General features: G+C 40.1%; 1 protein-coding gene across 1 annotated transcript in view; it reads right to left on the bottom strand.

The window, feature by feature from the left end:
* The window catches only part of dab1a (DAB adaptor protein 1a), a 290,784-nt gene that overhangs the window by 31,514 nt on the left and 245,509 nt on the right, over positions 1–13,761 (bottom strand). The gene's annotated exons all lie outside the window — the stretch shown is intronic.

Genomic DNA, 13,761 nt, shown 5'->3' with positions numbered 1-13,761 from the left:
TGTGATCATGGCTGATCATCCATACTAAATAGAACAAGTTGTCCGACAACTTTAGGCTGTGTACGCCATACGCAAGAAGAAGAAGAAGATCATCCAAACTCAGTACCCCTTTCCTGCCTTTTCCCTGTATCCCCTGACTCCGCTATCTTTAAGAGCCCTATCCAACTCTCTCTTGAAAGCATACAGAGAATTGGCCTCCACTACCTTCTGAGGCAGAGAATTCCACAGATTATTCTTAAACGGTGGCCCCTTGTTCTGGACTCCCCCAACATCGGGAACATGTTTCCTGCCTCTTGCGTGCCAAACCCTTAATAATCTTATTAGTTTCAATAAGATTCCCTCTCATCCTTTTAAGTATGGCATGCTGAGGAGTCCAGGATCACCAAAGAGATTTTAAATTTGGTCAAAAAGAAACATATAGATAAGGTTTAGAAAGACAATGTAAAACAAGGATGTGAGAAATCACACAATTAGAAGGGTCAAAAGGATTACACAATGTATCTTGTAAGTTAAATCAAAGAAAACCCCAAGGATTTCTATACATACATGAAAAATGAGAGGGTCATAGAGTCACAACCTGGAAACAGGCCCTTCAGCCCAATTTGCCCGGGCCGACCAACATTCCACATCCACACTAATCCCATCTACCTGCATTTGGCCCATATCCCACTAAACCTATCATATCCATGTACCTGTCTAAATGTTTCTTATACGCTGCAATAGTACACGCCACAACTACCTCCTCCGGCAGCTCATTCCATATAATAATAATAATAATAATGTTTATTTATATAGCACTTTTCAACAAAACCAGTATTTGAACCAAAGTGCTTTACAGAGATTGATTAAATTAATTGAACAGATCAAATGTCAATAAATCCAGACAAAACAAAAAAGAGAAAAAGAAAAAAAAAGACACAGAACAGTACACTATAGAAATCAACATGAAACATCCCCCCACAGCAGAATTCACTGTGAGGGAAGGCACTAAAAATATCCAGTTCTCCCCCTCATAGTCCACCCGATCCCCTGGTCGGGGTCTATATGTGGCGTCCTCAGCCAACTCAATGATCTCAGGTCCTCTGCCACGAAGCTGGATCATCGGCGTCGGGTGAACATTCTTCAGCTATATACCCTCAACATTTTGTGTAAGAAAGGTACCCCTCAGATTCCTATTAAATCTTTTCCCCCTCACCTTAAACCCATGTCCTCTGGTTCTCGATTCCCCTACTTTTTTAGTTTAGTTTAGTTAAGTTTAGAGATACAGCATGGAAACAGGCCCTTCGGCCCACTGAGTCCGTACTGACCAGGGATCCCTGCACATTTATATTATCCGACTCACACCAGGGCCAATTTTACATTCATACCAAGCCAATTAACCTACAAACCTGTACGTCATTTGGAATGTAGGAGGAAATCGAAGATCTTGGAGAAAATATGGGTGGTTGTTCATTTTTTCTTTAACTCAGTCTTGATGTTTTTAATTCCTGCCCATGATTGAAAGAGCATGAGCTACCTAAAAGTAATCAGAGCAGTGGTGCGGTGGGTCCTAATCCCCACTTTTTTAGAGTTTAGTGGTGAATCTCTGGAAACAGGCTCTCTGCCACAGAGGGTACCGTTGAGGATCCCTGTTCATTGGCTATATTTACTCACACCAGGGGATTTTACATGTGGCCCTTGTGGCTACAAAGGGGATCAGGGGGTATGTAGGAGAAATCGAAGGTACGGAGAAATACTGAGTTGGATTTGATCAGCTCAGGATCATATTAAATGGCGGTGCAGGCTCGAAGGGCCGAATGGCCTACTCCTGCACCTAATTTCTATGTTTCTATGTTTCTATGCCTGAGATTTAGGTGCTGCTTGGAGACCGCTCTGCTTTACAGGGCAGCATGGCCGCAAGAGTAGAGCAGCGGGAAGACTGTAGAATGTGCTGGAGTGAGCGTGCACTCGCTTGATATTTATTCTGCATTCAACTATCCTAAAAAATGGATCACCTAGGTGTTGATGATTCTGGAAGCAAGCTGTGAGCAAATTGGCCATTATTTTCCTACGTTGCACTTTTAAAGTGTTTTGAATGTGAAAGGCATTATAGAAATGGGATATTTTAATTTTTCATTGTCATTCTCAAGTACTTGGCTCTGTATTTAAACCACCCAAACAGGATTATGCAACCCTGGGATCATGACCCTATGCTTATGTTTGCTTCCAGATGACCTGGAATATCAGGCAAACAACATTGATTAATGTTTAACTCCCTGTGATGTGGGATCATGGCCACTGCTCACAATTTGACTCCAGGCTGTTGATTCTGAACCTACATATTGGGATCAAAAAACAAATTGTAGGAATACTCCGTTGAGAAACTAAGATTAATTAGAAGCCCATTACAGGCAAAGTAACTACTTTGAATTACATGAAATAAAGAACTACTCATATTTTTAGCGATTTGAGCACTTTGCAAAATGTAGTAAACATATAACAGGTGTGTTAACCACACCGAGGGTGAAAACATAGCTTGATATTTTGGAGACGTGTTGGAAGGAACTGCAGGTGCTGGTTTACACCAAAGGTAGACACAAAATGCTGGAATAACTCAGTGGGACAGACAGCGTCTCTGGATATTGTGTCTATCTTTGATATTTTGGATAGATACCTTTGTCAGAATTTTGAAGAAGATTTATGCACCAAATTTTGATCTTTAATTTTTCTTTTCATTAATACTGAGTGAATTGTGAATTAATACTGAGTGTATTGTGAATTTTCTAGGGTCTCTTGGATGTTTTCAGTTTTACATTTTTTTTCATGGATTGCTATAAAAAATATATTTTAGGTCTGATAATTTAATACAAAAAAATAAATTATTTCATCATTTAACATGATAGGCTGCTCTGGAACGTTAAATTGCATGGGACCCAAGGAGAGTGGCCGACTGGTTAGAAAATTAAGTTCATGGAAGGTAGCAGAGGGTGATGGTGCAAGGTTGTTTTCGAACTGGAGGTCTGTGACTAGTGGTGTGGCTCACGGATTAGTGCTGGGCCCATTGCAGTCTGACTTCTATGTCAATGATTTGGATGAGAATGTACATGACATGATTAGCAAGTTTGTAGATGACACTTAAGTGGGTGATATTGTAGATAGTGAAGATGGTTATCACAAATTGCAGGTGGATCTTTATTAGTTGGGCAGGCGGGCTGAGGTTTAGTGGGATAAGTATGTGTTAATGTTCTCTGGTTTGTTTTATGTAGGGGGTGGGGGAGGGGGTCAGGGGTCAGGGGAACGCTCTGTGGCCTAACATCATGGAGCTGGTGGCAATGCTCGAGACTGACTTTGAGCCCCACCGCAGGACCATGGATTTACCATCGGAGCCTGCGATCCCTTGCCTGGGATCGACTCCAACCGTGGCCTGCGGATTTCAACATCAAGGAGCTCGCAGTGTCGGGTGGAGATTGATGTCAGGTAGCTCCAAGCTGCAGGAGGTTCGACTAGCCCTGACTCGGGAGTCCAATCGCCTGGCGTGGGGAGCTGAAATCCCCCCGATGCGGAAGCTTGATCACCCCGTTGCAGCAAGACTCGACCGCCGGTTGCTGGAGCCAAGATCGTCCCGATAACGGAAGGTTTGAGCAGGTTTCGAGTGCCCCGAATGTGGGAGAATGAAAAAGGGAAGACAATTTAACTTTTTTTTGCCTTCCATCACAGTGAGGAATGTGGGGGAGTCGCTGTGGTGGATGTTCATTTACAAAAATATATTTGGGTGTCTTGTTGCTCTTTATTGGTATGACTGTATGGCAATCTGAAATTCACTGTACCTTAATTGGTGCATGTGACAATAAAGCCATTTGACTAAAATATTGAATGGGATCCCAAGGTCATGATCCAATCCGACCACGTCCTTGCAAAACTGGATGCAATCAAATTAACTGGTGGTTCACAAGAATTCTCAGGGAAGAATATGCCCACATGGTCCTACAGCCTCATCAAGATACTAGGTTAATAGGTTAATGTCTATTGGCTATCTCAGCCGCTCCGTCTCCCTAATGCACCCCTCCCTCCATTTGCCAATTCCACCTCTCCCCTCCTCATCTGACTAGTACCCTTTAATCCTCGTTGGTCCAACAATTAGCTGTTAGCCCCCGTCTTACCACCCCCACCCTCTGTCACAGGAGAGTCTTTCCAATATCTGCATCAAGAAAACGATCATTTCACCAGCAACTCCAAAGACCCTCAAGATGCTCATCTCCATCATGTTTAAAATAGCTCACTTGATTCACATTGTATAAATTATCCTAATATTAATTCAGTAACACAATGACATTCTTTCCACTAACCACCAGTGCACAATGGCAGCTGTCTTCACCATCTATAAAATGCACTGCAGTTACTCACCTAGGCTTCACTGAACGCACCTCCTAAAGCTGAGACCTCAACCACCAAGAAGGAAAGAGGCAGCAGGTGCTTGGGAACACCATCATCTACAGATACTCTTCCAAAAGTGGCGCTACATCCTGATCCTTAATTTACCATTGGGTTTACACCCTATAACTCTGAAACCAATAGCACTATGAGAATACATTCACATGAGGAAATGCAGCAGACTAAGAAGGCAGCTCGCCACCACCTTCTCAATGGCAATTAGGGATGAATAATAAATGCTGGCATTTTACAGTTGATATTCCACTTTGAGATGCTTCTCAAATTTTACTCAGGTTGTCAATAATATATTGTTTTCCTGGCATATGCAGTTATATCAGAAGAATCATTCTGATATTTTCTTGTGCATCTGTATTTGAAAAAAAAACATGAATACATCAGAGAGTCACTGAGAGAGTGGATCCTGTTGAAAGCAGAAAGGGGTGGGGAAGGGAAGATATAGTGGGATCAGATGCGATTAAAATGCAATAAATGCAGTCTCTCATTGCATAATTCAATGTTCTGGGGATGGTGGTTATTTATCTCCTCCAATTTCAATGAGCCTTAAGGCATGATTGTGGAAAATGATCTATACTGGAGATTACAGGGGCACAACCTTTTATCCGGTGTTGAAAGGTGATCCGATAACCGGCCATTTTTATGATGTCGTCTGCGCACCAAAGCTCGCGTTTGGCGCCAAACTAAGACGGGTTTGGTAGCGGCTGCCTCCTAGATGTGGGGGACACTTTCTATAAATCATTGCTTAAATGGCAGCTGGAGTTTCTAGAAGGGCGTCAACTCGAAAATGCTATGTCTGTCTCTTTTTCTTAGTCAACGCTGGTTGATTTGCGGTGAATGCCTTACACATTTCGCCTTTTTTGTTACATTTCAGCTGTAACAGCAACTCCCAATGCGGGCTTTGTTAAAACTATATATTTTAAAGGGACCGAATTGCAAATCCACCGAATGGAATAAAAGCGGGGGGAGCGGGTGATGAGGTCTAACTATGCGGTTGTACTGAGGGCATTGGTAACATTCCACATACGCGCTGGATTTGGAGCGAAACTGATCTGCCAGCAGTTATAAAAAAACAATTTGGTGCACTGCAAATGGAATTTGTGATTTTATTTAAGGAGGAATATCTTGTATGGTTTGTAGGTAGGGTCAAAGCTAGGTTGAAATCCCTCCAAAGAGGGACTAACATTTATGCAATGATTTTTTTTGAGGAACAGTTGAGGAGGCAGTCGCTGTGCTGGAAGGTGCTTGACCTAATCTACGCTAAAAAAACTGAAAATGTCTTTTCCCAAGGCTTTCCTTGGAAATGTGCAACCTGTAGTAGTGGAAAATGAATTTATAGAAATATCTATAAAATAAGAGGGTTGTAGTGTATGTGAGGGAGCTTTCTTAACGCAGCAGAGGGGGAGAAAGTCGTCTGCTCTCATGCTTGGATTGTGAATCTCGATTTGCTGAATGAATTCATTGCTTTTTTGTTAGAGCATTTAACAGCAAACTGCATGTCATTTTTATATGTTCATGCAATGATGAATAGATTTTTAGACTAAAGGGTTGTCAAATACCAGGAGGGAAATTGATCTGCCAGCAGTTATAAAAAACAGTCAAGAAGATATGGAGGCCAATAATCAGTCATGGTTTTCAATGGTGGAGCACGATTGGGTGGTTTTGTGGCCTGCTCACGCTCCTATTTTTAATGGGTTAAATAGATTTTTGAACTGAAGGATGTGGGGATCAGGATGGAAAGTGAATGGCACAATCTTAATGAATTATAGAGCAGGCTAAGAAGATAAAACATCTCCTCACCCTTCTATTCCTCAAGTTATGAAGTACAGTGAGGCAGATACTCTACCCTGAATACAGTGTTAATACTGGGACTTACCCAGATATTCCTCCAAAAATCCCAGTCCCAGAAATGTCATTGCTTGAGCTGGTGGATGCATCCTCTAGCCTTTCACCACAGCTGTGGATGCTTCTGGATAGCTCTTGTGGATTAGAAACATAGAAACATAGAAAAATAGGTGCTGAAGTAGGCCATTCGACCCTTCGAGCCAGCACTACCATTCAATATGATCATGGTTGATCATCTAAAATACGCACCCTGTTCTTGCATTTTCCTCATATCCCTTGATTCCTTTAACCCTAAGAGCTAAATCTAACTCCCTCTTGAAAACATCCAGTGAATTGGCCTCCAGTGCCTTCTGTGGCAGAGAATTCCCCAGATTCACAACTCTCTGGGTGAAACAGTTTTTCCTGATCTCAGTCCTAAATGGCCTACCCCTTATTCTTAAACTGTAGCTCCTACTCTGGACCCCCAACATCGGGAACATTTTTCCTGCATCTAGCCTGTTCAATCCTTTAAGAATTTTATATTTCTATAAGATCTCCTCTCATCCTTCTAAATTCCAGTGAATAGAAGCACAGACGACCCAACCTTTCATTATATGTCGGTCCCGCCATCCCAAGAATTAACCTGGTGAACCTACGCTGCACTCCCTCAATAGCAATGATGTCCTTCCTCAAATTAGGAGACCAAAATTGCACACAATACTCCAGGTGCGGTCTTACCAGGGCCCTGTACAAATGCAGTAGGACCTCTTTGCTCATTGCGGAATTCACTCAGGAGTTTAGCACTCATGGCTTTTACAGTTCTGAGGCTTGGAAATCCTGCTGAGCTTGTTTGGATTCAGCTAAAACAAGTCGGTCTTTGTTCAAACAAAAGAAAGGCATCAACTGCCTGGAAAGTGTAAGATTTCTTTATGATTTACTGCGGTTTGTTTTGATTTTATTGCTTTTGATTGATTATTTATGTGTGAATATGTTTTTTCAATGTTTTAAATGTAAATCTTCCTTAAATTATTTAAATTTTCACTTTGAAATGTCTTAGAAGCTACTGAATATGTCAGGGTCGATGAGCAGGAGTGAGGCGAGAAGAAAATAATGCCCATGTATTTGTTATATGAATCACATTGAAAATGGTAGAAATTGTAAAGGATGAGCCATTGAATGTGGAGGCTTGTGTATTGGAAGCTGAGGGCTGGGCTCTGTCAGCAATGGTAGGAAGTAGCTGTAGTCCAAGGAAAGGTAAGAGGTAAGAGGTAACTGAGTGGAAATGTTTATCATTGGAGCAGATATGAAAAAGACAACGGAACTGAGAACAGACACAAAATGCTGGTGCAACTCAGCTGGACAGGCAGTCTCTCTGGGGAGAAGGAAGGGGTGACGTTTTGGATCTAGACCCTTCTTCAGACTGACGTTAGTGGGGTGGGAGATACTTAAATAAGGAAGTGTGAAGGTGTGAAAACAGGGCAAAGAGATCAAGGAAAATGTAGAATAGATCATTGTTAGCTGGGAGAAGGTAACAACAGAGCAAACAGATAAAATGTAATCAGACAATAAAACTGGTGGGAGAACTGGGAAGGGGGAAGGATGGACAAAGGGGGAAAGTAAGGGTTACTGAGAAGCAGGTTGGGAGAAAATACGGTTAAGATGGATAAGAGAGTCTGTGGACTGTATTGGATACTTATTGTTAACCTCTCACCTGAAAGAGAGAGATCCAGAGAGGAATGGAAGAGGCAGGAATGGAGCATTTGAAGTTGTTTCATTTGTATCAAATGATACCAAAAGTAATGACATTTTCAATTTCCATATGAATTCAGAAAGCAGCACTACTGTAGTCATCATGACCCAGAAAAAGATTTGTGGGCGGGGATTTTGATATGATTAAAATAAGAACTTTCAAATGTATCAAAATACGACAAGCAGAGAGTGGGTCTACATGAATTCCCTTAACATCTTTGAAATGGAGAAACCCAATGTTCATTCAGTTGTTGAACGTGAGAACACGTTCAGTCAGGCAAATGAGTGTGGCAAAAGCCAACAGGTTGAGCCTCTGAAGCAGAAAGCCCTCCAACCATTCTAGTGTGAGATGGAGGGATTGGGCACAGGGCCACACTGAATCATGGGACAGTATCCATAAGCAGGCAGTCGGTGATTATGCAATCCCTGATATTGCTGATGATTGTTGAATATCTGTTCAATTCAACTTTGGAATTTGAAGTGTTGCCCGATTAAACATCACCATTCCGATAATGTTACTTGGGCAATTATTTGAAAAGAAATGTCCTTGAAATGTTATTTCATCGGTCAACACCGTGTTACCATCACAGTATTTATGGGAACCATGTTACACAACAAATTGGCAGCAATTCAATATCATAATATGGGAAATGCTGGAGATATTCACTGTCTGTGGAGAGAGAAACTATTGTCCACTGTCTGTGGAGAGAGCTAATATTTCAGCTTGATGACCTTTCGTCAGAATTCACTGATGAGAAGTTATAGACTGTCTGTAGAGAAGTTATAACTATCTTTCTGATTTTTTTATTTTCAGCATTATCTGCGTTATTACAATATCACAGTAGTAGGATTACTGACTTAATAATTAATCCTTGGCTCAGAATCAGCTATACCAGTTGTTGAGGCATTCTCTCATTGTGGTCCTAGTCATCAGATGCATTCTCAGTGAGAAATGTAAAATGTCTTTGTGTTTTATTGTGTTCTATTTAATTTTGTTGCCATCCTATACTTGAGAGTTCAGCTGTTTGCCTGGATGCGTTAATTTGCAAAACATTTATCCCAAGAGGGAGCTTTAAATATGCACAGTTTCTGTAACAGGGAACATTTAAATTCAAGGTCCATGTCAGCCAAACTGTTAAATTGGTAGAGCAATCCTATCAAGTTGAAATACCAATGATTAGAATGCTTGTGGTACTTTGTTTGCATATTTTAGAGGATTGTCCTACACTATTCAGAATTGTTATGACAAAGAGAAAGCCATTCATTCCAACATATCTGTTAATTATATCCATCAAACTTAATCCTAACTACCATTGTCCTGTAGATCACCATTCTTCATGAGACACATCTCATTACGTTATAGACTTGATGAGGATTTCTTTCTCAGCCCACCTCTCAGCCATAGACTCCGTACCCATGTTTAAGAGGGAACTGCAGATGCTGGAGAATCGAAGGTTACACAAAAAAGCTGGAGAAACTCAACGGGTGCAGCAGCATCTATGGAGCGAAGGAGATAGGCAACGTTTCGGGCCGAAACCCTTCTTCAGACTCCGTACCCATGCTCCCTTCTGGCTGAAAAACAGGTTCTTCATCTCCTCTCTAATCCTTCTACCATTTATATTCTGTCAACGGCCCTTGGTTTTTGAAACTTTGCCAAGAGAAATACAAACAAACAAACGTATAAATTAGGATCAAGTGTAGGCTATCCTGTCTTTCAAGTTTGTTCAATAAATTCCTGGTTGATCCAAATATAATCTCAGCTCTACATTCCTACCTGGTTGAAGAAACCCTTCCTCCCCTTGTTTATTGAGAATGTATCTATCATTGCCCTAGAAATATTCAATGATTCTACTTCCAATGCCTTTGAGGAAGAACTTTCAGAGACTCATGACCAGTGGCGGACTGGCCAGGGTGTCAGCTTGCCCGATGGCAAGTGGGCCCCTGATGAAGTGGGCCCCCTATATCAAGTGGGCCCCTGATGAAGTGGGCCCCCTTTGTCTCCTGGCAACCAATATTTTAGGACCCAGTCCACCACTGTTCATGACCATCTAAAACTAATGGTTTACTTCACTTGTTTTAAAAGGGCGACTACTTTTTTAAATAGTGATCCCAAATTTAAGATTTGTGTGCAAGAGTAAACATTGTATCCCCCATCCGTCTTCTCAATGCTCTGCTGGATTGTACGTGTTTCACGCATCACTTCTCACCCATCAAAACTGCAGCCTAGCTGTGCAACCTTTCCTCATTTAACAAACTGCCATTCCAGTTATTTATTAGTCCATTTATTAGTCTGCTAAACTTTGTCTGAACTGCTTCCAATGCATTGATAACATGATTTGGCCTTTCCAATGCCCGAGACAACTGACACACAAATCTCCCTTCTTTTGTGATCGATTGCCTTAGCAATAAATCATAACACTCTGTTAGCTTTCCGAATTACTTGCCATCTTGCGCACTAGAATTTTGTGAATTATGCGCAAGGAAACCTCAATTCCTCTCCATCTCAGTGCTTTGTAATCTCACCATTTAAATATTATGCATCTATTGTTCATGCTAAAATGGAGCATCCTTTCACTTTATAGTACTATTACCATATTTTTCCACTTGTTTATCCAATCCAAACAGTTTGAGCATCACATCTTCTTCACAACATACTTTCCTATGTCTCTTTGGGCCATCTAAATAGTGACCAACCATATCTTTTGTGCATTTATGTGAAATGTTAACAAGGCAAAGCTCCAGTATCAATGCCTATGACGTACATTTATTATATCTTGCCAACTGAAACATATTTCCTCCACCTATTTGCCCATATTATATTCTAAGTAGGGTTAGCATTGTAATTAGATAAATAACCCGAAATATTAGATGAATAATCCAAAGATTTAAATTCAAACCAGCACATTAATTCTATCAATTAATTAACTTTGCATTAAAAGCAAGTGTAATTAGTTGTGATCACATATCTTACCAAATATAGAACATATTTGATTCAGTTATTACCTTTGGGGAAGGAAATCTGTCATTATTACTTGGTTCTTTAAGCATTCTTGGTGTCTTGCTATGTTAAAAGAGTAAACCGTTTAAGCTGTTGTATATTGCTTCATATTGTGCTTGCAGTTCAGTTATACTGTTATACTGTTTTCCTATTAACCGTTCCAACTTCTGTAGCTACAAAATAATCCCCGGGTTCCTGTCCGTGGCCTAATTATGCCAACATTGCTTTGATGGAAATTACCTTCAAATTAAAGGTGCTATAGTAATTGCCCTGCAATGTTGCTTCCAATTAAAATGCTGAATATTGTTTGGATATTTAAAACAATTACATTAGGATTTTCTCATTAACTCACTACAAGTCTAATTATTTTCAATAATTAAAATTCTTTGTTACATCCCAATTTTCAATTTTATTATAAAATCAGCTATAGCCAAGAAGGAGTAACCCTCCAAACAAGGTCCAATCGAGTGAGATTCCATTATTTTGTGGTGTTTGAGAGAGTCACTGAATTTCATTATATCCTTCATGGAGCTTGAACAACCTCATTTATATATCTCAGCAAATTGCTCATTCTGGTGAAAGGTCCAAACACCAAATGTCAAGGTTTAATAATTAGGATATTGGGTGAACGCAATTAACACAAATTGAAATAAATTGCAGATTAAATTATCGGAGAATACTCACTGTAAAATACAAGTGTTCCCCAGAGACAAACTGAAGCAGTTGAGGAAAGAATTGAGGAATGTGAACATTGGATCTATGGTCTACCAGAAAGGGACGGATTTTCAGACCCTGAACGATCTTAAGACAAGAACAGAAAGTAAGGAACTAATTCCAAAACACCAAAATTGTACAATAAGCTTGATGGAGATACGGTGACATAGAAAATACATCAAATGCTCCCATTACCAAAATATTTCCTGTTAATGTATTGGATCTTTCTGATGATTTATTGTTGTATATGTTGCACATTAACCAAGAACCAATTTGCTAATGATAATATGGACAAATAAATAAAGAAGGATTCCAGTTGCTAATTCATAACCAGTGTCTTCTGGTGGACTGGATTCAGTTTGGCTGCTGCACCTTCTGCAATCAAAGAGTCTACTGGCCTTGGCAGAAAATTAGGCAGAAAGTAAAAATTAGACAAAATTATCGATCAATAACTTCCACATGCGAAAATCCTTCTTACTGTCCAGATTTACAACTTCAGCTTCTTGTGCAAGGTGTTAAGAATGGACTGCACTAGTGGAAGTCTTGCACAAAAAGAGTTAAGGGTCTGTCCCACTTACGCAACTTTTTAGTTGACTGCCGGAACCCATCATAGGTCGTTACAGGTCACCGAAAATGTTCAACATGTTGAAAATCCAGCGGCGACCAGAACAAGGTACAACTCTTTGGGCAACTACTCACGACCATACAGGCTTCACCCCGCGACAATTACAGGGTGTCGCCTGTATGGCCGTGAGCAGTTTCCTAGTCACCCAAAGAGTCATAGCGTCTTTCTGGTTGCTGCTGAATTTTCAACATGTTGAACATTTTCTGCGACCTATGAGGGGTGCCGGCAGTCGCCGAAATACTTGCGTAAGTGGAACTGACCCTTCAGTATTTCAGGAGAAGGAAAGAATTGCATGAAAAAATCTGAATATGAAAGATTCCAACAGAATCAAATGCCGTTTGTTAAATATAATGAATTCCATGATAATGAGTGTTGTTTTTACATATGTATATTTGCAACAATATTACATGGTGAATTACAGAAATCAATGTGAATTGGTTTAAAAATCCATTGTATTACGCATTGCTTGATTAAGTTAAAAATAATGTGGAAATTTATATAAAGTGTTAGCTGAGGTAAGTTAAAATATGCAGAAACATACTCAGTCATATCCCTTTAATTTCAATCTCAGATTCAAAATTTTAAATTCTGCAAATGCAGAAAAATCAAACTAAATGAAAAGAATGGTTTGAATACCAATATTTACAAAAGGAAAACAATGGCAAATCAACGATCAAACTCCTTAAAGCCACTTTACCTAAAACACATTCAAAGTGTTCAGTTGAACAGTGAGAACTTCTGTTTTTTTATAAAATAAAATTTGTGTTTTGATTTTTTTTCTTTTCATATTGTACAAAAGTGATAAGAGTTTTGTCTGTTCTGAAAATGTCAGAATTTGTACTTGGTAACAAATTCATGCTCTTAATGTCCTGTTATAAATTATGTTGAAGTTGTTGCTTCCCGAAAAAAAGAATATTTTTTTCTGGGTTTGGGGGTGTATGGATAATGTACTTTTCATTCAAGAACATGGAAGAGAGGTTGACATCTGCATAGTGATTCAGCAGGGAGCACTTGGACCTTGGATGATAAATCCGAATTGCTACATATTCAAATACGCTCTCTGTTTCTTCCCCAAGAAAGTATTTCTAGCAGAATGTGATTTCTTATTAAAAAGTTCCACAGCTGCAGCAAACTGTTAATTGACCCTTCGGATAGAGAGCACATTTCTTTCGACCTTGGCGCAATCAGCAGTTAATTCTTTTAAATAGCATCTGTCACAATTGTTTGCCCAAGCGGTAATGCAAACCACATCCTTCATCATTTGTTTTTGAGGGAGGTGCAGGGCAGGCTGATGGATAGTATTTTGCACTCTGGTCCAATGGAGAACAGTTCAATGTTGTCCTGTAGCACACTCATGGCTCCAGCTGATTATTTCTTGCTCTTCCTTATCTGGGCATAGAGAGGCTCTACTGCCTGTGGGCAGACA

This window comes from Leucoraja erinacea, chromosome 10 (genome assembly GCF_028641065.1).
Source record: "Leucoraja erinacea ecotype New England chromosome 10, Leri_hhj_1, whole genome shotgun sequence".
NCBI lineage: Eukaryota > Metazoa > Chordata > Chondrichthyes > Rajiformes > Rajidae > Leucoraja > Leucoraja erinaceus.
The sequence above is the reverse complement of the archived record's forward strand: the minus strand, read 5'-3'. Positions and strand labels throughout refer to the sequence as shown.